General features: G+C 41.7%; 1 protein-coding gene across 4 annotated transcripts in view; it reads right to left on the bottom strand.

The window, feature by feature from the left end:
- Positions 1 to 26,777, bottom strand: part of G3BP2 (G3BP stress granule assembly factor 2) — an 83,931-nt gene that overhangs the window by 16,987 nt on the left and 40,167 nt on the right. The window contains exon 1 of one of the 4 annotated variants that reach the window (XM_066232910.1): positions 11,471 to 11,704. The exons of 1 other annotated variant lie outside the window; for it this stretch is intronic. The gene's annotated coding sequence lies outside the window, so the exon portion shown is untranslated. Of the gene's footprint in view, positions 1 to 931; positions 995 to 11,470; positions 11,705 to 26,777 lie in introns of those variants that run through there. 2 more of the 4 variants (XM_066232913.1, XM_066232912.1) reach the window with 2 other exon arrangements.

Raw genomic sequence — 26,777 nt, 5'->3', positions numbered from 1 at the left:
TGAAAACTAGGCAGTAGGCAAAGAGCAGGACTGGGAGATTACACTTACTGACTTGTGTCTTATTTTTTTCTCCTTCTAGGAATTTATTTCACTGTTTTCAAAATGATTACTATGAAAAAACCAGCAATAATCTCAGTATTCAAAGATAATTCTTTTTTACATTTGGTGTTAAGTCTTTCCAATCTTTTTTTCCTCCCATAAATTAAGCATCTAACTAAGCCATGCACTGTTTATAGTAAATGAAATAAATACACTGGGGAAAAAGATAAGGCTCTAAGCCCTCAAGAAGTTTACAGTATGTTACGGGATATAAATAAGCAAACAGAGAGCAGAATGTGTTAAATGCTATTCTAAAATTACTTTAAAGCTGAAATCTCAAGATAACGTCAAAAAACACAACACAAGTACAAAATAAAATTAGAACACAATCTCTGATCATTTCAAGTAAATGACTTGTATGTTTACAGCCCCAGAACAATCAAATTTATAACCTTAGGCATTAGAGAATAGGGTGTGTGTGTGGGGATTTGAATATTACTTGTTAAAACATATATACATGAAAGCATCCTTTATTACACTTAAAAAATATCAATAAATAATTAAATAAATCACAGTGTATCTATTGCACAAATCAGGATGAAATTTAAATTTCTGTCTGACAAATTTCAATGCAGATTTTCTTTAAACAAAGAATTAAAGCCTAATAGAGCCCACAGATATCATACAAGTTTGATGCCGTTTTCAATAAAAATCAGATACCAATCATAGGAGCCTACAGGTAAGACTAGTTCTATACAGTTCTAGTGACTCCCAATTCAGTTTTCACATAATGCTCTTTCAGCTTCCCTGTTTTCTCTTTCGGAACTGTTCCCAAACTCTGTCTATAAAAATCCCCAAAATATTTAAATTTTTTTTATAATGCTTCACTTACTTTCAAAAAGTTAATTCATGCTTCCAGTGGCAGGATATGGGGAAGGGGAGTAGCAAGAGGCCCCTAAAGCAGGCCACAAAGCAGGCCAAAGAGATAAAAGAGAAAGATAAGGCATAAAAGGACTCTCATTTGCTAAATTTAAAATAACAAAGCTAAATAAAACAGTATTTTTATTTGGGATGATGAGAAAGGGTGAAGAGCAGTAAGACTTACACATACTTTATTACTGTAACAAATGATGTTAAAAATAATAGTAAGACACAGGAAGATACTAACTTAACCTTTGAATAAAAAAATATGTACAGCCCGACCAATGGTGGCATAGTAAATAATGCATGGACCAAGAATGCTGGGGTCACTGGTTTAAAGCCCCAAGGTCACTGGCTATAAGCACAGGCTCAACAGTGAGGGGTCACTGGCTAGAGTAGGGAATTGTTCACAAGATCCCAAAGCTCACCAGCTTGAACACAAAGGTCGCTGGCATGAAAAGCCCATGGTCACTGGCTTTGCTTCTCAGTGCACAACTGAAGTGAAAGAAACTACGGGTTGGTGCTTCTCAGGCTCTCTCCCACCTCCCGTCTCTCAAAAAAAAAAAAATGTATAAAACAGTTTTGTTAAATGGTTAAAGTTGGAAATGTCATTAGGGACTGTTTCTGGGCTTTGGGAGTCTCACTTTTCCCTCATTCTCCTCTTAATTTCCAGATTTTGTACAGTGACACTAGTTGCTCATCCTAAATCCCCCATCTCATTTATAATGTGCATATTCACCTACCATTTTTCTCACATATAACCAAAGTAGCCCTGGCCAGCTAGTTCAGTGGTAGAATGCTGGCCTGGTGTGTGGAAGTACCGGGTTCAATTCCCCACCAGGGCACACAGGAGAAGCATCCATTTGCTTCTCCACCCTTTCCCCTCTACTTTCTCTCTGTCTCTCTTCCCCTCCTGCAGCCAAGGCTACACTGGAGCAAAGTTGGCCAGGGTGCTGAGGATGGCTCCATGGCCTCCGCCTCAGGCACTAGAATGGCTCCAGTTGCAGCGGAGCAACACCCCAGATGGGCAGAGCATCGCCCTCTAGTGGGCATGCCGCGTGGATCCTGGTCTGGCACATGTGGGAGTCTGTCTCTCTGTCTCCCTGTTCTGCTCCTCAATTCAGAAAAATACAAAAAAAAGGTACTGAATGTACCTACCTATATCAAAGAAAGAGTGAAAATACACTAAAAAGTTATTGTAGTGTTCAACCAGAGTCACCCCCCGCCAAAAGTAATTGTTTCAAACTTCAAGAGGGGCTTCAAATTACCCACCAACTAGAAAGTCACTAAAATATCATGATCATGTCATCATCAAGTTAGAGTAGAGCTAGGCAAGGGGAAAGGCAGTGGAGGCAACTTTTACTTGATTATTATTCAATAAAGGAAATAACCTGAAATAGTAAATAAGAAAAGCCTAACAAATAGCTATACATAAGAGGCTATGCGGAACCTCTTTTTCAAGATGCAAGAGCTCCCACAGGGATGAGAAAATGAAATAAAGATGTCACTCATAGAATGGTATTTAAATTAATTATATTGTACTGACAAATATAACTTACAGTTCAGTTACTTCTTTACCATAATTTAGAGAGCAAAAATATAATTGATTGATGGAAATCATGCAGAAAGTAAAGGTTTGGGGGGGCACAACTTGACTATTTGTTAGACACACTGATTTATATGTTCTATGAGAGCAACTGCCATCTCTTCCAGCTTCCATTTTCTCCCCTAGATTAGGGAAATTAACAGTTCAATAAATAAAGAATGCATCAAAGAAGCATTAGGGATAAATTATAGATAAACCACCAAACAACGTAGTCTGAGACTCTGTAAACTGTGTAAATCTATAAAGTCAGTGTTTATCATTCATGCACAGCAAGTGTAATAAGAAGGCTTAAAGGAAAAAAGCCAAATTACCATAGAACAAAAGGTCATTATCTTTTTGGATGTCAATTTCCTAATTTACAAATTGAGACGTGATCTCTGGTCAGGTCTGCAAGACTACGCAGTTCAATAAAGACAGCCAAGACAGTAAAAACAAAATCTTTAGAAGGCTGTCAGCCTCTAGCACCTTCAAAGAGCAATTATCATCTAATATTTTTTTAGAGAAAGCAAAATTCCATGTAGTAAGCTCCATTAGAATGCTGTCAGACTAAGATGCACAACATAAAATATATTCGTTTCCTTGTCAATTAAAAGCTATCGATCCTATTTATTCTTCCAGATATTACCAGTACTATATCCACTATTTACAAAGTTTTAGCCTTAAGAGAACATTTTACTCACCAATTCTGTCCATCCTACTTAAAATCCCTGTGTACCTTAATCAATATTTTTATTCATTCCTTAAAAAAAAAAGTTTCTTTTCCATTTGCCCAGACTAATTCCTGAAGCTCATCTTCAGGGAAACTGTCTATGTCAATTGTCTAAATCTCTTAATATCTATAACCCAGAGAGGGAAGTGGAGGAGAGAAAGGAAAAACCACACACACACAAATAAGATAGAAAAGAAAGTCACATAGCTTTATATCAGTATTTACAATATGCTCAGATTTCCTGAATTTCAAAATAAAAACTTTAAAAAAAACCTGGTATCAACCAAAATTATCACCTTCTATTCCTTCCATGACTAAATCTTTAGCTTTAGTTAAATACTTAGGTTTGTGTTTACTTTTTAAGTCAGCAAATTACAAGAATAGAATGGGGCTGCCCCCAAAGCAACCAACCATAGCTGGTATAGATGTAATGTCAAAAATGAGCTGACAGTTCCATTTTACTTTGTAGAAGTTAAATACTGGTTGAATAGTAAATGGAAATTACAAAAAGGTAGATTTAGTTTAGGTTCTATATAAATTTAGAAATGAAAGAATAACCTGAGCCTGACCTGTGGTGGCACAGTGGATAAAGTGTAGACCTGTAACACTGAGGTTGCCGGTTTGAAACCCGGGGCTTGCCTGGTCAAGGCACATTATGGGAGCTGATGCTTCCTGCTCCTCCCTCCACCCTTCTCTCTCTCACTCTCCCCACCACCTCTCTAAAAAATGAATAAAATTTAAGAGAGAGAAAAAAGGAACCTGAAAGAGTTACTTCATGCATAGCCAGTCAATACAGGTATTTATTCCACAGACTAACTAAACAATTCAGCAGAAATACTGTAAAAATAGTCATGTGTCTAACAAAGTTAACTAAGGCTGCTCCAATGCCAGGATTCTACAAGTCTATTAAGAACTAGCACGTTTGACAATTCCTACTTGAATACTCATTCCATACCTTTCTGTCTAATGACTGAAATCCTATATATTCACATTTGGGTCCAGCTAACATACTGTGCCCTGAAAAATCTTTCCTGTGTGCCCAAGAGAATGTAATTGTCTTTCCTGTGAATTACCGAAGTACTCTGGGTCTTTGTCAGGGCATTTTATTAATAAATTCTGCCCTAAATTACTAAATGTGCATCTGTCTTAGTCTTCCTCTTCTCTATTCCATTCTCAAATACTATAATCTGAGCTTTCTCTTGAATGACGTTCTCTAGAAAGTCGTAATTCTTCTCAAAAATCCAATGACCTTTCCTCAGTCCTATACTTGTCTGTATTACCACTGTTGACCACCTCCTTATAACGCGCTTTTAGATTTTACGATGAGGCAATAATACCACTAAACACCTATAACAATGACTAACATAAAAATTGAAAAATACAGTTTATAAGGACAGGAAGAGAGAATGGAAATTAAAAAAAATGTCACTTAAGAAAACAGTACGGCAGTTTCTTATAAATTTAAACATACCCCGTATCTCCCAGCAACTCGACTCCTACACATTTACCCAAGAGAAATGAAGCACATGTCTAAAGACCTAAGTGTTGTTTAGGGCATCTTTATTAACAAACATTCAAAAACTGGAAACAACAAAATGACCATTAGCCAAGTGAACAAATCAAGAGTTGTGGTGCAAGTCCATATAAGTGAATACCGCTTAGCAATAAAAAAAAAACTTAAAACCTATTAACTAATGCAACAACACAGGTAAGTTTCAAAAACATTATTCAAAGCTATAGAAGTAAATCCTACATAATTCTATTGATAGTACATTCTGTAAAATATAAAATTATAGGGCTAAATCAGATCTGGGAGGGAGGCCGAATGGAAACAAATACAATAGAGCAGGAGGGAACTTCAAAAATGATGGAAATATCTTATATCTTGACTGTGGTGGTGGTTTCACAACTGTCCGAAGTCATAAAACTGAACATAAAAAGAGTGGTTTTTACTGTTTGTAAATTATTCCTCAATTATTAACATTTAGCAATGCAATTATGTTTTATGTCAAACATTTCACAACCATTTATAGAGAACTCACCATATACCAAGCATTTGTAAGAGAAACACATTACCCTGTAATTGACACTATTCAATGGTTCAAAAAAGGCAATTTATTCCAAGTTGCCATCTTCTACTTACTAGGATTAACAAAAATTTAAATGACTGATGATATTCAGTACTGTTAAAAATGTGGGAAAACAAGAAGACACTGTTGGTGGAATTAAAGTGTTTAAAACCTTTTGGAGATGTAATTTGTTTTAATAAAATAAAAATGAAGACATACACAGTAATAACACTTCAAAGCATATCACAAAGAAATATATACACAAAGATGTATATTCAAGAATTTCCACTGACACAAAAGAAAAAAAATCAGTCTAAATGCCCATCAAGAGGGAAATGGGCCCTGGCCGGTTGGCTCAGTGGTAGAGCGTCGGCCTGGCATGCAGGAGTCCCGGGTTCGATTCCCGGCCAGGGCACACAGGAGAGGCGCCCATCTGCTTCTCCACCCCTCCCCCTCTCCTTCCTCTCTGTCTCTGTCTTCCCTTCCTGCAACCAAGGCTCCACTGGAGCAAAGTTTGCCCGGGCACTGAGGATGGCTCTGTGGCCTCTGCCTCAGGCGCTAGAATGGCTCTGATTGTGGCAGAGCGAAGCCCCAAGATGGGCAGAGCATCGTCCCCTGGTGGGCATGCCAGGTGGATCCTGGTCGGGCACATGCGGGAGTCTGTCTGACTGCCTCCCCGTTTCCAACTTCGGAAAAATACAAAAAAAAAGAAAAAAAAGAGGGAAATGGTTTACTAAATTATGGTAGGAACATACCATGTAGAATTCAAAATAAGCAACAACAATAGCCTGACCTGTGGTGGCGCAGTGGATAAAGCATTGACCTAGAAATGCTGAGGTTGCCGGTTCGAAACCCTGGGCTTGCCTGGTCAGGGCACATATGGGAGTTGATGCTTCCAGCTCCTCCCCCCTTCTCTCTGTCTTTCCTCTCTCTCTCTGTCTCTCCCTCTCCTCTCTAAAATGAATAAATAAATAAATAAACTAAGCTTTTTCAAAATAAGCAACAACATAGAAAAAGAGTGTAAAGAAAAACTTACTGTCTAGACTGTAAGGTACAATCGCCAACTTTAATGTTTCTAAGGGATAATTTAAAAAAAAACAATTGTTGTGCTTCCCTGATATACTATTTTTTAAGATAACCTGATATTAATGGTCTTAGAAACAAAAGTGTAATAAACTAAAAACCCCAATCATGAAGCAACAGTTCATGTGCAGTCATTAGGAAAAAAAATACATTGAAAAACAGCATAAAATTTGTAACTAAGGTCTGATTTCAATAATGTTATGACAATGTATGCAGTTGGACAAGACAATAAAATTAATTTTTTAGACCTACTAAAGTAAATTATAAGAGCCAATTTTAATAAAAAAGTAATTTTGTATCCATCAATTCTCTTTAATCTCAGAGATCTCAAATGACACCCCCATTTTTATTAAAAAAAAAAACTTGTCCATTATCCAATAAAGTGATAAAATAGCTAGATCTACATGTAACCATAAAATCTAATTATAATTGATAACATCAAACACCTGGCTACAACCACCATCACTATATATAAACATCAAAATGCACAAAAATTCACTCTCTGAGGATCTGGAGTATCATGACCACCACCTATTTGATCAAGTAGCTCTAAGAGGGGGTAAAAAATTCACTCACTGCAAATTATGGAAATCATGAAAATTCATGTCACATTTTGGTAACTATTTTAATGCCTTTTGAAAATGGCCAAATTAAACCCTGCTAAGAGGTTGAGACACTAGCCTAATCAGGCAGTGGCCCAGTGGACGGAGCGATCTCCATCTGGGATGCTGAGGTGGCAGGTTTGAAATCCTGAGCTTGAGTGTAGGGTTGCTGGCTTGAGCCCAAGGCAGCTGGCTCTGCTGGAGTGCCCTAGTCAAGGCACATATGATAAGCAATCAATGAACAACTAAAGTGCCACAACTACATGTTGATGCTTCTCATCTCTCTCCTTTCCTGTCTGTCCTTGTCTGCCTCTTACAAAAAAAGACACCATGTCATCATTAAAAAAACAAAGTTAAAAAAGACCCCCCAAAAAACAAAAGAAAATGACATTTAGAAAAATAGGAAAAGAAACCTACAAAATAATTTTTTTCAGCACTGTAAAGTTATATGTACTGTACTTTATCTTCTAATTTAGAAAAAGAAAAGAATATCTCTACTAATAAGACAGTTCCTTTGGGGGGGGGGCTGTTACCAGAGGCTCTGTCTACGCTAAGACAGTCTATCTCCGCTTAGTCCCTTGCCCCTCTAGAGCTTCGCATTCTGAGCTCGTAAGTCAGGCCCAGGGCCTTTCTCCTGAACCATGGATTGTAGCCATTCTCAATATAGCCAACCCCAAATTAAAACTAGAACCTTCTGAAATTCCATATGGTCTTTGTTTAAAATGACTTTACCTATCAAACAGCAATGTACCTACTATCTCTCTTTAGAGCAAAGACCTTTAATTTGCTGTGGCAGATCAAAAAATGACAGCAATACAATCAAGATCCAAACACCAGTGGTAGAAATAAAAGATAGTTGTGGACTAAACCCTTTCTTTTTTAGAACCCAAAGGTAAAAGGCAAGTTTTGAAGTACAGAAACTATTCAAAATGACTAAGTATGAAGAGAGAAAATGCTGTCCAAAGAATAAAAAAATAAATAAAAGCATAAAAATACAAAAATAAAAGCATGTCTTTATATTATGCTATCAAGTTTAACAAACTTACATGTTTCTTTATTTCAGGACATCAGCTTCATTTACAGAAAAGGAAACTGATGTTTAGAAAGCCTAAGAAAAGGAAGAAGGTTCAAGGTCCCCCGTAACAGTTACAAGAGAGAAAATATGAAACCAGGTCTCCTGTCTCTGGTGATGTTTTAATTACACCGGCTGGTTAAAAACAAATGCTTTGGAAGAAAAGCCAAAGACACAAGAAAATGTTCAAGTCAAACTGTTTACTTAACCCAGTGTTTTTCAACCACTACTCTGAGGACAGGTGCCAGTCCACCAGAAATTTCAGCCAGTCTGGTTAAGAGTTATAACACCTTTATCTTTTATGAAGATTACAGACCCAATGATATTAGTCTCATTTGCTTATGCTCAGGGTAATTGCCACGTATCGACCTATATCATCAATGAAAATACTACTGAGGTTGTCTTAAGATATTTTTGGAACTTGTAGGCTTGTTCCAACCTTTTGCACTATACAGAGCATTTGTTTATAAATCATGCACAATAGACAAAATGCATTTGGACAAACTGACGTAGTCTTCAATGCATCATACATGTGAAGCTCAGAAATCAAGCACCAGCTTGTACAATGTTGTACTGTTATGCATGGTAAGATAAAACTTGATTCACTGCATGCTTCCGTTTCCAGCCAGTTAGGTCACCAGTCCCCAAGTGTGAAAGGTTTAAAACCCTAGCTTGATATTGTTGGTAGAAGCTAAAAAGCAGGAGACAGTAACAAAATAGGAAATCCAAAAGCCGTCCCAACATACTACAAAAGTGTGTCAAAACAGGGTAAAATACATAGAAACAAAACAATAATAAGCAGAGACACAGCAGACAAGAAACTGATACTATTACTTAAGAGCCAGTCTAGAGTTCTGGGAGAAGAAACAATTTCCCCCCAACATACTACAAAGGTGTATCAAAACGGGATAAAATATACATAGAAACTAAACAATAATAAGCAGAGACACAGCAGACAAGAAACTGATACTATTGCTTGTGAGCCAGTCCAGAGTTCTGGGAGAAGAACCAATTTCCCCAATCAGCTCTTCTTCTTTTTCTTTTTTCTTTTTTTTTGGGGGGGTGGGGGTGGGTGGGTGAGGGGATTGATTTTAGAGAAGGGGAGAGAGAAAGAAACAATTTGTTGTCCCACTTATTTCCGAATGCAAGGGTTGCTTCTTTATGTGCCCTCACTGGGGATTAAACCCACAACAACCTTAGCATTTCGTGATAATGCTCTAACCAACTGAGCTACCTGGCCAGCGCCACCCTATCAGTCTTAAACAAGTGTCCACTGGTTGAGAGTAACTAGGTCATGTTTGTCAATTAAATTCTACTGAATTAAAAAGTTCATAGACAACCCTTCAGTTTGTACCTAACAAAATCAGACTTGAAAAGTAGTTGTTCTCCACTCCTTTACCCTCTCTGGCATAAATTATTTGGAAAAGTCTTATTTAAAGCAAACTGGGAAAAGAATTCTCAAACCTGATAATGGATAATCAATGGCAATACTTCTGCAGGATAAGAAAGCTGTTAGCAATCTAAAGGCACTATTAGTATTTATAGATTTTCAGTCACTGCTACAGAAATTTTCACTTTTGATCTCTCATAAGTAAAATATGTAGAGATAATGAATATTTCGGGCTACCAACAGTGCCCATCTATTCAAACTCAAGGGCTGTCTGTTGGCAATTCAAGTGCTCAACTGCTTGCAAAATGAACACTCAATTCTTCTTGGATCTACTTTTTATCTCATCCACCCCAGGCCAATTCTGGTTCTCTCCACTCTTAATACCTGTTCACTATTAACTAATATTTCAACCTCAAGTGTTTGAAATCTGAACAGCTCTTAATAAGGAATACTTTTTAGTTCCTTATCCTACCTACAATTCCTGATAACCTTGCAGAATTAAACAGCATTTGAAGATTAAATCATATGACTTAGTTCTAAAAATTTAAGAAAACAAAAATACTTATCAACAAAGAAACACAATTCAGTTTTAAGAAGTTCAAACTAATCATACTATCTTTTTATTTAAGACCAGGAATTTTAGACATCAAAAGGACCACTGGATACCAAAAGGGCCAAGCGTTTGCTTAGAAACTTTGCTCATATGCCTAAGGCTATATTAACGGCCAAATATGGAGCTGGACAGGAATTCTCATCTTCTTCCCTCTAGCATCAGGGCTTCCTAATGGCAGTTAATGGTTCACGGAACCAGGTACTGCAATACTAGCATCTGAAAGACTAACACAGGATGTGGAGCCCTGAACCTAAAACCTGTATTTTAACCCGTTAATATCACATCATGGGTGGGGGGGGGGGGGGGGGGGGGGGACAACTTTGCTGTTGTACCTTCGGTGCACGTGTTTTGTTTTTTTATTTTAAGATAGCAAAGACACCACCCCTCCAGAACATTTTTTAAATGACTTAGACCTTGAAGGAGAAAAAAATAGTTATATGGGAAATTATAGATGCAAATCAATATTCGCTCCAAAGCGGCACAGAGCCATCTTAAGAAATCCGCTTTTAGAGATGCAGGTAAAATTCGACTAGATTCGACTAACAGATTCGGCTCTCTAAGGAAGCTCAGGTTCCTCGCTTGACTACCCTTCCCGCCCCCAAACAAAATGGGTTACGAGAAAGAAATGCATTCCCCAAAGCACTCATACATCTTTCCTGTTCCGAGGACCGTTCACAAAAAAAGGGCACGGGGCCGTGGCTGCGCCCGGGCTCCGGGCACGCAGGGCGGCCCGAAGGGGTCCAAGCCCGCGGGAACCAGGCCGGGGGGGGCACCGCAGCGGCGCCTCCAGCCCCGGTTTCTGTTTCCGCGAACAGAAATGGTGCCCGGAGGCCTCGACTTTCGCATCTGCGTCGCTGGCTGCCGCCGCCGTCACAGCCTCCCCCTCCCCCACGGGCAGGGCGGCGACTGCTCCCCGCGCGCGTGGAACCTGGAGCGCGAGCCGCAAAGGGGCAGCAGGAGAGGCCGGCGGGCGCCCCCCTGAATCAGCCTCTCGGGGAAGCCCCCGCCCCCCCGGCCGCCCCCGGCCCCCGGCCGCGCGCCTCCGGGCGCCACCGCGTCCCCTCCCCAGCTCGCTGCCTCATCCCCGACAGCCCGGCTCCACCTGTGCCCTCCGAGCCCTCCGCCGCGCGGCGCCGCCGGCCGCCTCCCGCCCCACGCGGCCTCCCAGCCGCACCTGAGCGGCAGCGCTCGGCGCCTCACCGCGCACACGGCAGCGCCGGCAGCGGCAGGCAGGAACAATGTCCCCCCGCCACCAGCCCTCCGGCGCCGGGGCGCACGCTCTGGACGGCCGCCTCGAGCCGCCGCGCGAAGGGCACGTCCCCTTCCGACCACCGCTCCGACCTCCCTCCCCGGCCCCCTCGCACACCTCCAGCCAGCAGCGGCGGCGGGTCCGTCGCGCGGAGGTCAGCAGGACAGTCTCAGAGAACCGGCTGCAGCGGTTCTCCTCGCTCGCCGTCCCGCCCTCGGACAAACGTCAGTCCTCGGAGGCTCGAGACCCGCGAGCTCGCTCCTCGCCGCCAGCACTTCCCCGGCGACAGGCGCTGCCGCAAGCCACCAGGAACACGGACGTCCCGCCCCCTTTGCCGCCGCCCCCTCTTATTGTTTTACCCCTGCCGAAGGGGCTGGGGAACCCCCAGCACGGCTCCAGCCAATCACGCCATCTCCTTCGCGAGCTGGACCCAGCCTCCTCGCGTCCCTCTGCGGAGCACGCGCAGACGGCCGCCGCGCTCACGTCCTCTCGCGCCCGGAAAGCCGAGGAACCGGAACCGGCCTAAAGCCGGTACAGAGTCCGGTGATTTGACGTCACAAGGAGGATGGCTGCCTTTCTCCTGCCTGATGGCTCTGGCCTCGCCGCCCTTAGAGATCGCGCCAGAACAGGAGCCGGTTCCCTTGCAGCGCTCTTTTGCGCTATTTTTGGAGACTGATATTTCTGGTCCTTTTTGATTAGTAATGTTAAGAGGGAGGGAATTTAGTTATTTTCTACTTGTCTGCAGGTTGTTTGCTGCTCCAGGTGAGCATACAATGCAGCCAGTGGTTTCAGCTGTTTGCACCCTAAACTCACTTATACTGTTTAGTAACCCATCCTAGGAAATGGAGGTTTGAAACTACATCGGTATCAGATTCACCCTAACTGCTCTCAGCAATATATATTATATAAAATTTATATATACATAATTTTATGCCTACTGGATGCTAGACCCTGAGATATAGAAAAAATATGATGTGGCCTCTGCTGAGGTGAAAATATATTTCTTTGTGTGCCAGTTCGGATTTAGCTGTTCCTGAATACATACTAAGCATTTTACATACCAAGAGAGCTAAAAGGCTGAAATCCCAGGAGATATCAGAATTACAGCCCTGTCCTAGATCTAGGCAGATTTGGCCCCCGGGGAAAACATTAGATACTGACTCTCCTGACCTTGACTTGTGGAAAAAGCCAAATCTCCTTATGGTCAAGGAAGCCACTTTGCACCTTAGTGCTGGCAGTTTCTCAGAGAGTATCATGACAGCAGAAGAATTTTGGAAGGCAGGGCGAGGGAATCGTGGAAGAAATGAAAAGGGCAATTAGGAAATTTATGAAATGCCCATGTACCAAACATAATACCGGCATATGCATTCCATCAATTTTCTTCACAATCCTAGAGAGCAATTTTAGTATCTTTTACATGCGAAAACTGAGGTTTAAAGAGGCAATGCCACATATGAACCTCCAAAATCGACATAGTTTTTACCTTAGGTTGCTTAATCATTTTGTTATTTTATAGGCAGACCATTATTTCTATGAAATGAACTTTGACAAGTTTTTCCTTTAGGCATCATAATATGCAGACTGCTCTTCAATACTATGTACCAGACACTCCTCTGATTACATAACTGTTTAAGCCTCACAAGAATCCCATAAAGTAGTTAACTATTTTATGCCCATTTTACAGATGAGAAAATCAAGGCTTAAAGAAGTCAAGAAGTTTGCCCAAGGTCACACAGCTACTACCTGGTAGATCTGGGATTCAGACACTCTCAGTCTGCTTTCACACTCCATATCCTTAACCACAAGCTATAGAATACTTTCATTGTATTAATTGCCACAACTTATCTCCTTTACTGCTGAGTGACCTTCTGTGGTTTCCAGTTTTAGGCTTTTATGGACCATATTGTTAATTCTTCACCGAATACCCTAGCGCACAGGATACCTTGGTTCTCAGAAATTAACATGCATCAGCACCATCTAGAGAAGGTTAAAATATATATTGTGGGGCTCTACTACCAGGGTCTCTAATTCAGCAAGTCGTATTGAGGCCTGAAAATCTGCACTTCTAACAAGTTTCCAAGTGCCTCTATTGTTGCTGCTGCTTTCCTAGCAGCAGTTAAACCACATTTTAAAAACCACTGATCTATAGCAGAGACTGGCAAAGGTGTGCTGTGAAGGACCAGATAGTAAATATTTTAGGTTCTGAGGGCTACAAATGGTCTCTGTCACACATCTTACCCTCACCCTTCTTTCTATTCTTTTAAAAATGTAAGAAATAGTCTTAACTTAGCTCTAGAGCTATACAAAAGCAGCCCTCAGGCAACCCCTTCTCTAAGGTATAAGTAGACTTATTGGGAAGATTCAGCTAGCTTCTATTTTGGTAAAAAAACAAACAACCCTAAACTGTTTTCCTAAGTGTTGATTTTTTTACTCCCTAAATGTCTCTCAAGTCTTTGCCCTATAAATGCCTCTCCATACCTGTAGCCTTTACACAGACTCAGGCCTCTTTCTTCTTTCCAGAATGACTAACTACAGTAGCCTCATAACTAATGTCCCTGACCTTCAAGGATAACCTCCATGAAATAGCCCCTCCTATGGTAGACTATAAGGCATGGAGACCCATATAAATAGTATTCATTCAGTGGCTCAAGCCAAAAACCTTTTAAGTAATCTTTGACTCTTTCTCATACAGCCAATCACTAGTATATTTCTGTTCCCTCTACCTTCCTACATTTATTCTGGATTAAACACTTCTCATTACTGTTACTTCTATTACTGAGTCCAGGCCACCATCACCTACTGCAGAAGCCTAGAAGGTCATGTTTCCACTCTTATTCTACTTTAGTCTGTTCTCAGCACCAGACTATAAATAAGACAACATTCTCAAAACCTCCCAAAAGCAGCCCTGGCCGGTTGGCTCAGTGGTAGACCATCGGCCCAGTGTGTAGATATCCCAGGTTTGCTTCCCAGTCAGGGCACACAGAAGTACCCATCACTTCTCTAGCCCTCCGTTCTCTTGCTTCTCTCTCTCTTTTCTCCTCCTGCAGCCATGGCTCCACTGGAAAGAGTTAGCCCCGGATGCTGAGGATGGCTCCATGCCCTCTGCTTCAGGTGCTAAAAAGAGTTTGGTTGCTGAGCAACAGAGCAATGCCCCAGCTCGGCAGAGCATGGCCCCCTTACGGGTGGATCCTGGTAGGGGCATATACAAGAGTCTGTCTCTGCCTCCCCTCCTCCCACTGAATAATAATAATAATAATAAAAACCTCCCAAAGGAAACACACACACAAAATCCCAAGTCCTTACCATGGCCTATCAAGGCCTACTGGATCTAGACCTTACCTATTACTTTCACCACTTTTCTTACCACTTTTTCACTTATATATCTCAGCTCTTCCTTTGACACTCCGGTCATATTCCCAACCCCAAGTGGGCCTTGGATGTGAACCTCTATTAAAAGTCTGTGAAAAATCAAAGTAAACTGTATCTACTGATTTCCCCAAGTACTCATACTGAAGCAGCTCAATCATTCTAAAGGTAAGTTAGGTATGATTTTCCCTCGCACAAACCACACTTCTTAGAATTTCAATTAATCTATTACTACTTAAGTAGTCAACTAACTTGTCTGAATTGTATTTTGTGGTTATTTTATATTCTATATATATTATACAGTTCTTAGTTTCTCTTCTAGATATATATATATATATATGTAGAAGTCAAACAGTAATAATCTATGGGTTTGTCTAGCAGTGTGTCTACTTAATAATAGCTTATAGGATACTTTAATTAAAACTCCTAGATTCATTCATTCAGTAGCCACCATTGAGTATCAATACATCAAGCAGACTCAGGATGAGGGGGAAAAAACCTGAAACATGTCTTCAGGAAATTGGGAGAGTGAGGGATAAAGAGAGCAAGAGGGAAAAGAGAGAAAATCAAAAAGACAGGGAGAACAAAACAAAATAAAAACCCAACCAAATGGGAGAAGATATTTGTAAACAATACCTTGGATAAGGAACTAATATCCAAAATTTATAAAGAACTGAGATAACTCAACAACAAAATAAATCTGATTAAAAAATGGGCAGTGGACCTGAATAGATACTTTTCCAAGGAAAACATATATATGGCCAATAGACATATGAAAAAATGCTCAACATCACTAGCTACAAGGAAAATGCAAATCAAAGCCACAATAGGGCAAATAACAAAACAAATGTTGGAGAAGATGTGGGGAAAAGGGAATCCTCTTACATGGCTGATGGGAATGTAAATTCATGCAGCCACTATGGAAAGCATTATGGAGTGTCCTCAAAAAATTAAAAATAGAGCTGCCATATGACCCAGCAATTGCTTTCCTGTGTATCTACCTGAAAATTTTGAAAACACTTAAAATTTTTAAAGATATATGTATCTTTAAAATTGATAAAGATATATGTATCCATATGTTCATTATAGCATAATTTACAATAGCCAAAACATGGAAACAACACAAGTGTCTTTCCATGATTGGATAAAGGCAAAGTTATACATATATACAATGTAATACTACTCAGACAAAAAAGATAAAGTTTTGCTATTTGTGACAACATGGATGGATCTTGAGACTATTATGTTAAGTGAAATAAGTAAGAAAAGAACAAGGCCCTAGCCTAGCTGGTTGGTTCAGCAGTAGAGCCTCAGCTTGCTTGGCATGTGGAAATTCTGGGTTCGATTCCCAGCCAGGGCACACAGGAAAAGCGCCCATCTGCTTCTCCACTCCTCCCCCTCTTCTTTCTCGCTATCTCTTCCCCTCCCACAGCCAACGCTCCACTGGAACCAAGTTGGCCTGGGTGCTGAGGACAGCTCCATGGCCTCCACCTCAGGTGCTAGAATGGCTCTGGTTGGTTGTAATGGAGCAACACCCCAGATGGACAAAGCATGCCCCTGGTGGGCATGCTGGGTGGATCCAGGTCGGGCTCATGCAGGAGTTTGTCTCTCTGTCTCCCAGCTTCTCACTTAAAAAAAAAACGAAATAAATAAATAAAAATAAAAAGTAAAGGACAAGAACCATATGATTTTACTCATGTGTGGGATAAAAACCCAACCAAACAAACAAAAAACTCATATACACAACAGAATTGTGGAAACCAGAGGAGAAAGGTGCAGAGGCGAATGAAGAGGGTCAAGTTAGTCAAAAACAAGGGAACAGGACACACAATAGAAGGATACAGATGCTGTATTATAAAGTTGTACACATGAAATTTATACAATATTATTAACTAATGTTACCTTAATAAATTTAATTTTTTAAAAAAGAGGGAGACGAGGTCACTGGCTTGAGTGCAGGCTCAACAGCTTGAGCACACGGTTGCCGGCTTGAATGTGGGATCATAGAGATAAACCCTTGGTCACTGCCTTGAGCCCAAATAGTGCTGGCCTGAAGCCCAAGGATGCTGGTTTGAGCAAGGGGTCACTGGTTCGGCTGCAGCCCCCTTGTCAAGGCACATACGAGCAAGCAATCAATGACAACTAAGGAGCCGCAATGACAAATTGATGATTCTCATCTCTCTCCCTTCCTGGCTGCTCCTGTCTGTCCCTCTGTCTCAAAAAAAAAGAGGGAGAGTCAGAGAAAGATAGAAGGAAGACAATGACAATAGAGGACACTTATGCCAGGGATAAAGAATAGCACTTTGTTCTTCTTCATAAAACTGATTGAAAATTATTAAATTTTAGGCCCTGGCCGGTTGGCTCAGCGGTAGAGCATCGGCCTGGCATGTGGGGGACCCGGGTTCGATTCCCCGCCAGGGCACATAGGGGAAGCGCCCATTTGCTTCTCCACCCCCACCCCCTCCTTCCTCTCTGTCTCTCTCTTCCCCTCCCGCAGCCAAGGCTCCATTGGAGCAAAGATGGCCTGGGGGCTGGGGATGGCTCCTTGGCCTCTGCCCCAGGCGCTAGAATGGCTCTGGTCGCGGCAGAGCGACCCCCCGAGGGGCAGAGCATCGCCCCCTGGTGGGCAGAGCATCGCCCCTAGTGGGCGTGCCGGGTGGATCCCAGTCGGGCGCATGCGGGAGTCTGACTGTCTCTCCCCGTTTCCAGCTTCAGAAAAGTACAAAAAAAAAAAGAAAGAAAATTATTAAATTTTAAATTTAATACCTGATATTCCCCACCCACCCACATATACACACCCCCTGTAAGTTCCACAAGAAAAGAACTCATTTGTCTCTCTGATCCAGCATCTGATACTGGCACACTGAAAGTGCTTCCTAAGCTACTCCATAACTTGGCTGCCTAACCATTATAAGTGCACAGAGGGAGGTTCTTGGGGGTTCTAGTATTTTTTATGTTTTTGCTGTCTTCTAGTACAACATATGATTTGTTTATTTGTGTGCTTTCTCAATAAAGAGTAATAGTTTGAAAACTGCAACTTCCCCTTGCCTATAGCTTAGGTCATATCCCATAGGTTTTATTCACTATTTTTATAGTCTAATAGTTTGGAAGTGTAGTTTCGATTTCCTCTTTGATTCAGTTAGTGTTTAGAGTTGATTGAGAATGTCTAAATAGTTTGGATTTTTAAATTTAAACTTTTTATTTTTACTTGGACTCAAGCCAGCGACCTTGGGCTTTAAGCCAGCTGCCTTTGGGCTCAAGCCAGTGACCCCAGGATCATGTTGGTGTTGTGCTCAAGCTTGCAACCCCGTGTTTAAGCTGGCAAGCCTGTGCTCACACCAGAGACCTCAGGGTCTATGCAGCTTGTTTTGATCAATCTATTAACGTGTTCAAGTAGAGTAGATTCTAAATCTACCAGAGTTTGAGAGAATCAAGTTTGCAAATGTTAAGGAGGTCATGTTTCTTTTCTGAATTTAGAGACAAAAATCTCATAAAAAAAAATCAACACCCAAATAGGATATGAGATTACAAATGTAATTCATCCTGATTACTTATAAATTTTTATGAATTCTATCCAATGCTCACAAAGCTATGATGACTGTTCAAATCACCTCAGGCCAAGTGATCTAAGAGATACAGTAATCCTGGAAAGTGTAACAACTAAAGGTAATGTAAATAAAAGAGGATCCATCTGCCCTGAGTTGCCTGGAGTCCAAAAAATTACAACTTTGGAAAGAGGCAAAACCTCACCACTGTTTATCTTGCACTGTCCAGGGTAGACTAAATTTGGCAGACACAAATATTCTAGCCATTACTGGGCTGCAGAGAGTATTGAATTCTTCAAGCCTTACAGTCTGGATATGAGATGCCATTAGGTTATTCAATTCTCTCCTCTTTGATTTAATGCTCACCAAGCCCTCTGACCCAGAGGAGGAGGTCCTGGTCAGCAGAAATTCTCTATATTGGAAAGGTATATCTCCCTCTGTAAAATGGCACCTGGAGGGTCACTAAACAGTCTCAGAAGAAGTAAGTTAGTGTCAACCAGTGTCCCTGAGCCACATTTCCTCATGTGGAGGGGAGGGGGTGGGGGAGGTAGAGAAGCCAGAGCTGAGGAGCAAATTCTCCACTTAAATATTGGAGTTCAAAATGCATGGAATCAAGTCTCATTTTCTTCATTAATTTTGTGACACTGGTTAGTTCACTTCTTTGACCTTTAATTTCCTCAGGGATCAAGAGCCAACTTTATGGATGCTGGGAGAATTATGTACAGTTTTTATCACAGTTTTGGGTATAACAAGTATACAGGTCTAATTGCTGTTACAGAACTGAGGCAGACCTTCAACATCAGGAGTGCTACAGAAAGTCAGGAACAGATGCTGACCCAGATCTACACTCCATCCTTCTACTCTCCATTCTCCTCTTGGGTCAAATATATACACACTCGGTATGACAGCACAGAGAATCCATGGCGTAAGTCTTTGTCTTAGTCAAATTCAGAAGGAAAAGCAAAAAAATATATAGTGCCTTTGAAAGCAAATTTGTTTCACTAGTCTCTTTTATCAACCAGGGTAAAAAACTATTAAGGGTTGTAAAAGACCAACCTAGTGCAAAATGTAAGGCACTTATCAGCAGACAGAAAACTCAGAAATAGTAGAACAGCCCTGGCCGGTTGGCTCAGTGGTAGAGCGTCGGCCTGGCGTGCAGGAGTCCCAGGTTCAATTCCCGGCCAGGGCACACAGGAGAAGTGCCCATCTGCTTCTCCACCCCTCCCCCTCTCCTTCCTCTCTATCTCTCTTTTCCACTCCCGCAGCCAAGGCTCCATTGGAGCAAAGTTGGCCCAGGCGCTGAGGATGGCTCTATGGCCTCCCCTTCAGGCGCTAGAATGGCTCTGGTTGCAGCAGAGCAACACCCCAGATGGGCAGAGCATCGCCCCCTGGTGGGCATGCCAGGTGGATCCGGCTTGCGGGAGTCTGTCTGACTGCCTCCCCGTTTCCAACTACAGAAAAATACAAAAAAAAAAAAGAAAGAAAGAAAGAAAAAAGAAATAGTAGAACAGTTGTGAAATTGCTAATTGGAAATAGACCATCATAAAAAAGTGAAAGCAGCCTGACTAGTGGTGGCAAGTGGATCAAGCGTCAACCTGGGATGCTGAAGACCAAGGTTCAAAGCCCCGAGGTTGCCGGCTTGAGCGCTGGCTCACCAGCTTGACAGCGGGGTCACAAATATGAGCGTGGGATTGTAGACATGACCCCATGATCTGTCTCTCACTCTCACTAAAATAAATAAAATAAACAAACAAACAAATAAATAAGATTTTTAAAGTGAAAGCATTATGGTCAGTTTGGGAACAGAACACACAGCCAATGCCTCATGGAAAGTGTCAACATCAGCCCTTACTTCCACCCCTATGTTTCCAGGTATAACCATTCTTTGTAGGTTCTTCTAGGCTAGCTAATTCTGGATTCTGGCTGCATGGCAGCAGAATATTTCACTGAGCTTTACATCAGCAGGAAGCAAAGAAGAAATTTACAACTAAGGCAAGAATCTTCCTCAGAATCAAGATTCATACCACCCTTTTGATTAGATCATAAGACTGTATTTGTTTTTGTTTTTAATATCTTTACCCTTGTCCTTCCAGTTTGCTACTGTGACTTGTTCCTTGTTTGTTTGTTTTTTTTTTGTTTTGTTTTGTTTTTTGCATTTTTCTGAAGCTGGAAACAGGGAGAGACAGTCAGACAGACTCCCGCATGCGCCCGACCGGGATCCACCCGGCACGCCCACCAGGGGGCGACGCTCTGCCCACCAGGGGGCGATGCTCTGCCCATCCTGGGCGTCGCCATGTTGCGACCAGAGCCACTCTAGCGTCTGAGGCAGAGGCCACAGAGCCAACCCCAGCGCCCGGGCCATTTTTGCTCCAATGGAGCCTTGGCTGCGAGAGGGGAAGAGAGAGACAGAGAGGAAGGCGCGGCGGAGGGGTGGAGAAGCAAATGGGCGCTTCTCCTATGTGCCCTGGCCGGGAATCGAACCCGGGTCCTCCGCACGCTAGGCCGACGCTCTACCGCTGAGCCAACCGGCCAGGGCTGTTCCTTGTTGACTCACCCTCTCAGGGTGAGCCCTAGCTGTGGAAACACATTGCCTGGCTCCTGGTAACTAGCCCCAAACCGACAGGTGCTCTCAGTTACATTTGCACACTAAATGGGCTTCCGAGATCCCAGGCCTAATCCCCAAATTATCAGACCCATGACCCCACATTACCCAAGTTCTTGGTGGTGACCTGAAAAAGGAAAGACATCTGAAAACTACTGACCAAACACCTTTTCTGCACAAAAAAAGCAGTCACAGATAAAATGTGATCATATGGGGAATAATATTGCAAGCAGTACTTTTTTTTTTTCTGCAATCAATCAAGGGTTGTAGAAAATCTGAAAAACTTTCAGCCCTTTAAGAAAAAGAGTAATATGACCCTGGCCAGTTAGCTCAGTCAGAGCGTCATCCCAAAACACTAAGGTTGCGAGTTGGATTCCCAATCAGGGCATAAACCAATGAATGCACAACTAAGTGGAACAGCAAATGAATGCTTCTTCTCTTCTGTCCACCTCTCGCTCCCAATTAAAAAGAAAAGTAACACGAGGGTTTCAGGGCTTTTCTATAAGCAGAGTTAGAAAACAACAACAAAAACACTAATAAGAATTGCTGAAGAGTTTCCAGCTTTAAGTAAATGCATTTCTTTAAATATTGCTCTAACCCAGAAGTTGTTAACCTGTTGTCTATGCACTTTTGGGGGTGGGGTGGGGGGTGAAGATAGAAAATGTTTATGAAACCATGAATATTTTGTATATGTGTGTGTATATATGCTTTTGTTGAAAGGTCCATATTTCATTGCCTTCTAAAATGCATCTGTGTCCTGAAAGGTTAAGAACCAGTGATCTAACCACATTCTTCCCCAATGTATATATCATGGCAATAATGAGTTGTTTAGTAAAATAAAGGCTTTATAGTAAAAATGCTAGTTTCGCCTGACCTGTGATGGCACAGTGGGTAGACGATCAACCTGGGTCACTGAGGTCCCAGGTTCAAAACCCTGAGGTCACTAGCTTGAGCATGAGTTGAGCATGAGATCATTGACATGATCCCAAGATTGCTGGCTTGAGCCTAAGGGTCACTGGCTTAAAGCCCAAGGTCACTGGCCCCCCTGGTCAAGGCACATATGAGAAAGCAATCAATGAACAACTAAGGTGCCACAACTACAAGTTGATGCTTTTCATTTCTCTCCCTTCCTGTTTTTGTCTGGCGTGCATGCTCTCTCTCTCTCTCACTAAAAATAATAATAATTAATAAATAAAAATGCTATTTTCATTCAAAATTCATATTTAACTAAGCCTGACCAGTGATGATGCAGTAGATAGAGCATTGACCTGGGACGCTGAAGTCCCAGGTTCAAAACCCCCAGGTCCCTGGCTTGAGTACAGCTTCATCTGGCTTGAGCACAGGCTCACCAGCTTGAACAAGGGGTCACCAGCTTGAGCATGGGATCATCCACATGATCCCATGGTCGCTGGCTTGAGCCCAAAGTTGCTGGCTTGAGCAAGAGGTCACTGCCTCAGTCGGAGCCCCCTGGTCAAGGCACATATGAGAAGCAATCAGTAAACAACTAAAGTGTTGCAACTACGAGTCGATGCCTCTCATCTCTCTCCCTTCCTGTCTATCACTCTCTCTTGAAAAAGAAAATCATATTTAACTAAATTCTGTGCTAATCAATAACCATAACTATGGATGTTTACCGTAACTATGGATGCAGAACTTTTTCCTGGTTTCGATATTGTACTATGGTTATGGAGGATGCCAAATTGGGTGATATGGGGTACAGGTTACATAAGACCTCCCCATCCTTTTCTTTGCAATTTCCTATTACTTTATACTTATTTTTATTTCAAAGTAAACAATTTGAAAAGATTTAAATCACAGGTTCTAGAATGTGGTAGTTTGGTTCTTTTTTTTTTTTTTTTTTTTTGTATTTTCCGAAGTGAGAAGCAGGGTTGGGGGAGGCAGACAGACTCCCGCATATGCCCTACTGGGATCCACCTGGCATGCCCATCAGGGGGTGATGCTCAGCCTATCAGGGGCGTTGCTCTGCTGCAATCAGAGCCATTCTAGCACCTGAGGCGGAGGCCATGGAGCCATCCTCAGCTCCCGGGCCAACTTTGCTCCAATGGAGCCTTGGCTGTGGGAGGGAGAGAGAGAGAGAGAGAGAGAGAGAGAGAGAGAGATAAAGGAGAGGTAGAAGGGTGGAGAAGTAGGTGGGCGCTTCTCCTGTGTGCCCTGGCTGGGAATCGAACCTGGGACTTCCACACACCCAGGCGAGGCTCTACCGCTGAGCCAACCAGCCAGAGTGGTAGTTTGGTTCTTTTTTTTTTTTTTTTTTTTTTTTCATTTTTTCATTTTTCTGAAGCTGGAAACGGGGAGAGACAGTCGTCAGACAGACTCCCGCATGCGCCCGACCGGGATCCACCCAGCACGCCCACCAGGGGCGACGCTCTGCCCACCAGGGGGCGATGCTCTGCCCATCCTGGGCGTCGCCATATTGCGACCAGAGCCACTCTAGCGCCTGAGGCAGAGGCCACAGAGCCATCCCCAGCGCCCGGGCCATCTCTGCTCCAATGGAGCCTTGGCTGCGGGAGGGGAAGAGAGAGACAGAGAGGAAAGCGCGGCGGAGGGGTGGAGAAGCAAATGGGCGCTTCTCCTGTGTGCCCTGGCCGGGAATCGAACCCGGGTCCTCCGCTCGCTAGGCCGACGCTCTACCGCTGAGCCAACCAGCCAGAGTGGTAGTTTGGTTCTTAATCCCAGTTCTGCATTTAAAACTTGGAAGATGCTAGGCACATTATTAAGTTATCTGAGACAGTTTCCTCATCAACAAAAAGGTACAATTACAGTTCCTACCTTATAGAACTATCTTACACACAGTTCTTAGCACAGGGCCTGACCCATAAAGCATCATATAAATGTGATAGGTACATGGCTTTCAGACATGGTTCTGAAGGGGAAATAAATGGCTTCCTTCAAGGTAGTCTTGGAAACCCAACTCTATAAAGTGACAGTAAACATTATAAATAAGGACCTGCCCTTTGGAAATATGAAGAAAATCTAGTGTAACAGAGAACAAAAAAGGATTATTAATAGAGAAAGAAAGAGAAGTACAGTACACATACAAAAACAGCAAAAGCAGAGAACGAGACCATTTTTTTCAAATGAGTATTCCAGTCCATATTTTCTCAGTTCAACAGAGTGCGGAAGAACCCTTAAAGTTAGATGGAATCTTAATCTAAACTGCTTCTGTTTAGTAGTAGACAAAATAATGATGGTGTGCATTTATAACAAAGCTGCCATGTTTTCCATTAAGGATTATTAACTAAACCTACAGTTTGGAAATGGGCTAATATTAAGATGTTTAAAAGAAAAATAAAAGGATGGTCACATAATTAATAAGTTTTATTAATAATTTGCTTTTTGAGAGTGTATATGCAAATGGGAAAGGCACATGCAAAGAAGAATTTTACTATCACTGTAACAAAATAGTTTAAAACAGATTTGCACAGGGCATATTGAGAACAGAGAGAAGGGGCAATTAATCAAACTAGAGGTTCAGAATTCCCAGAGGAGATGACATCTGAGCTGAGTCCTGCAGGTGAAGTAAGAATGAGCCAGTGAAGTCAGTGCAATGGTTGGCAACAGTTGTCCCAGGCAGAAGAACCAGCAAGAGCCGAGGTACAGCAGCGGTGACAAGCAATGTGGTATTACCACAAGTTCAAAGCCAGGCCTATCTCAGAACGGGAGGGGCAGAGGTGGGTGTCAGGGTCAATGGCATTTACAGAAAAATTTTCTTCAAGCTTTCCCACTGCATATAAATCCTAGAAAAAATATCTGTGCAAGCACTTTCAACACAGAGCACCTATTTCTGGGATGAGCAAAGATGGCAAGACATATCGTATCTTGGAAAAGCTGGGCTTGATTTCCATGAACAAACTCTGCATTTCCTGTCTATTTTTTTCTGCAAAGTGAGAAAATATATTGCTTTTGTTGTCGTTGTTTTGTTTTATTTTGGATTTTACAGAGAGGGAGTGGGACGTGAAATATCAGTTCATAGTTGTTTCACTTTAGTTGTTCATTGATTGCTTGTTGTATGCGCCTTGACCAGGCAATGCAGGGTTTCAAATGTGGGATCTTAAGGGAAGCTCAGAGGAAGATGGAACTGTTTTAGAAACCTGTCGAAGTGATTGGTTTCCACCTGACTACTTAGGGATCCTTTTTGGAGCTTTCTGGTCTGAAGATGAAACATCATTGCTAATTTTATGGAGACAAGGAAGAAGTACCTAGTGAAGGAAACATATTTACTGGTAATTTTATTTGCTGTTTTAAACTTCTCCGAACCTCTGTTTTCAATGACTCTAATCTGGTTAGCTTCAAACCAAGACACTGACCTCATACCCTAGCTGTTCAATGAGCCTTACGTTAGGGAAAGAGCACAGTACAACACCTGCACCCCACCTCAAGCCACCTGAATATTCAAATACATTAGGAAAGGCCTCGTTCATGAAAACCTTCCTTATGCTCTGTTCTGAAAAGCAAACCTTTGTTGGTTGATGAAAAGAAATTCCACAGAGAACAAATGTCTATGCAAAGTACTCTGATATGTGTAGCAAGCATTCCACTAGCTTGTTTTGAGTTGAGTGTGCAGGGAAACAAGAAAGTACTAAGGAAACTAGGACTAAATTATGTAGCACTTTCTAACACTGTAGGTATAAAAACACTACTTCACCCTAGAAACATGTTTGGTCTTATACTTAATATTCCTAGGTAAAGAAAGAGGTTGGTCTGCAATATTGGATACCAGATGTGAATGAGAAAAAAATTTTAAATAGGAGGAAAAGGCATAAGCCGTTCCCAAAAACATGCCAAAATAAAAAGATCTCAGGAAGAAAGACCTAAAAGAAATTCAATCTCTTATGCTTGTTAAATGTTTATAAATGTTCAAATTTATTCAGTTCAAGTTTAATACCTTATCCAAGGAGCTCTGCAAGACCAAAATGCTATCATTTGCCCTCAATAACGTTCATGTCCTGAATTTAAATTCCCAAATCCTTCAAGAATGGGTTATTTTCATACTGAGCAAGGGAGCTGGTTTATTCAGTAAATCACCTAAAGAACGTTTTAGAGTCTCGGCCCTGGCCAGGTAGGTCAGTTGGTTAGAGCACCGTCCCAATATGCCAAGGTTGTAGGTTCGATCCCTAGCCTAGGCACATACAAGAACCAACCAATAAATGCATAAATAAGTGGAACAACAAATCACTGTTTCTCTCTTGCTCTCTAATCTATATTTATATATCTAGATCTAATAACCTTTATCTCAATAAACCTTTCCAATAAATTTACTCTGAAGGAAATCAAAAGATTATCTACAGGCAATAACACCAAAGAGTCTCACAAACATTAAGTAAAAGAAGTCAGATAGAAAAAAAGGACATATTGTATAGTTCCATTGGTACAAAATTCATATGAAGGCAAAACTTTATCTACGCTTATAGAATGCAGAAGAGCGGTTACTCTTGAAGAAGGGGATACAAGGCAAGCATCTGAGATGCTGATAAGCTTTGGTTTCTTGATCTAGGTGCTGGTTCCCTGGTGAGTTCAGTTTGTAAAATTCTCCTAAGTTTTATACTTATGATGTCAGGGGTTTTTTTTTTTGGGGGGGGGAGGGTACATAGGTCATGTTTCAATAAAAAGTAAAAAATAAATAAAAATCATCACTGGTCCTTCATCAATGAAGCACTGAGTTAAAAACCAAAATTTGGGTCTACAACAGAGAATCTAGAGAAGGAACATCAATCAATGGTTGCTTAGGGTTGACAGTTGACAATTGATAGCCGAAGGACACAGAGTTTCTTTTTGAGGTGATAAAAATGTTTTAAAATTTACTGTGGTGATGGTAGTACAACTCTGTGAATATAGTAAAAACTAACATTTGGAGAACTGTTATTATATACTCTTTATTGCTCTGACTGGT

The sequence above is a fragment of the Saccopteryx bilineata genome, chromosome 5 (genome assembly GCF_036850765.1).
Source record: "Saccopteryx bilineata isolate mSacBil1 chromosome 5, mSacBil1_pri_phased_curated, whole genome shotgun sequence".
NCBI classification, from domain to species: domain Eukaryota; kingdom Metazoa; phylum Chordata; class Mammalia; order Chiroptera; family Emballonuridae; genus Saccopteryx; species Saccopteryx bilineata.
The sequence above is the reverse complement of the archived record's forward strand: the minus strand, read 5'-3'. Positions and strand labels throughout refer to the sequence as shown.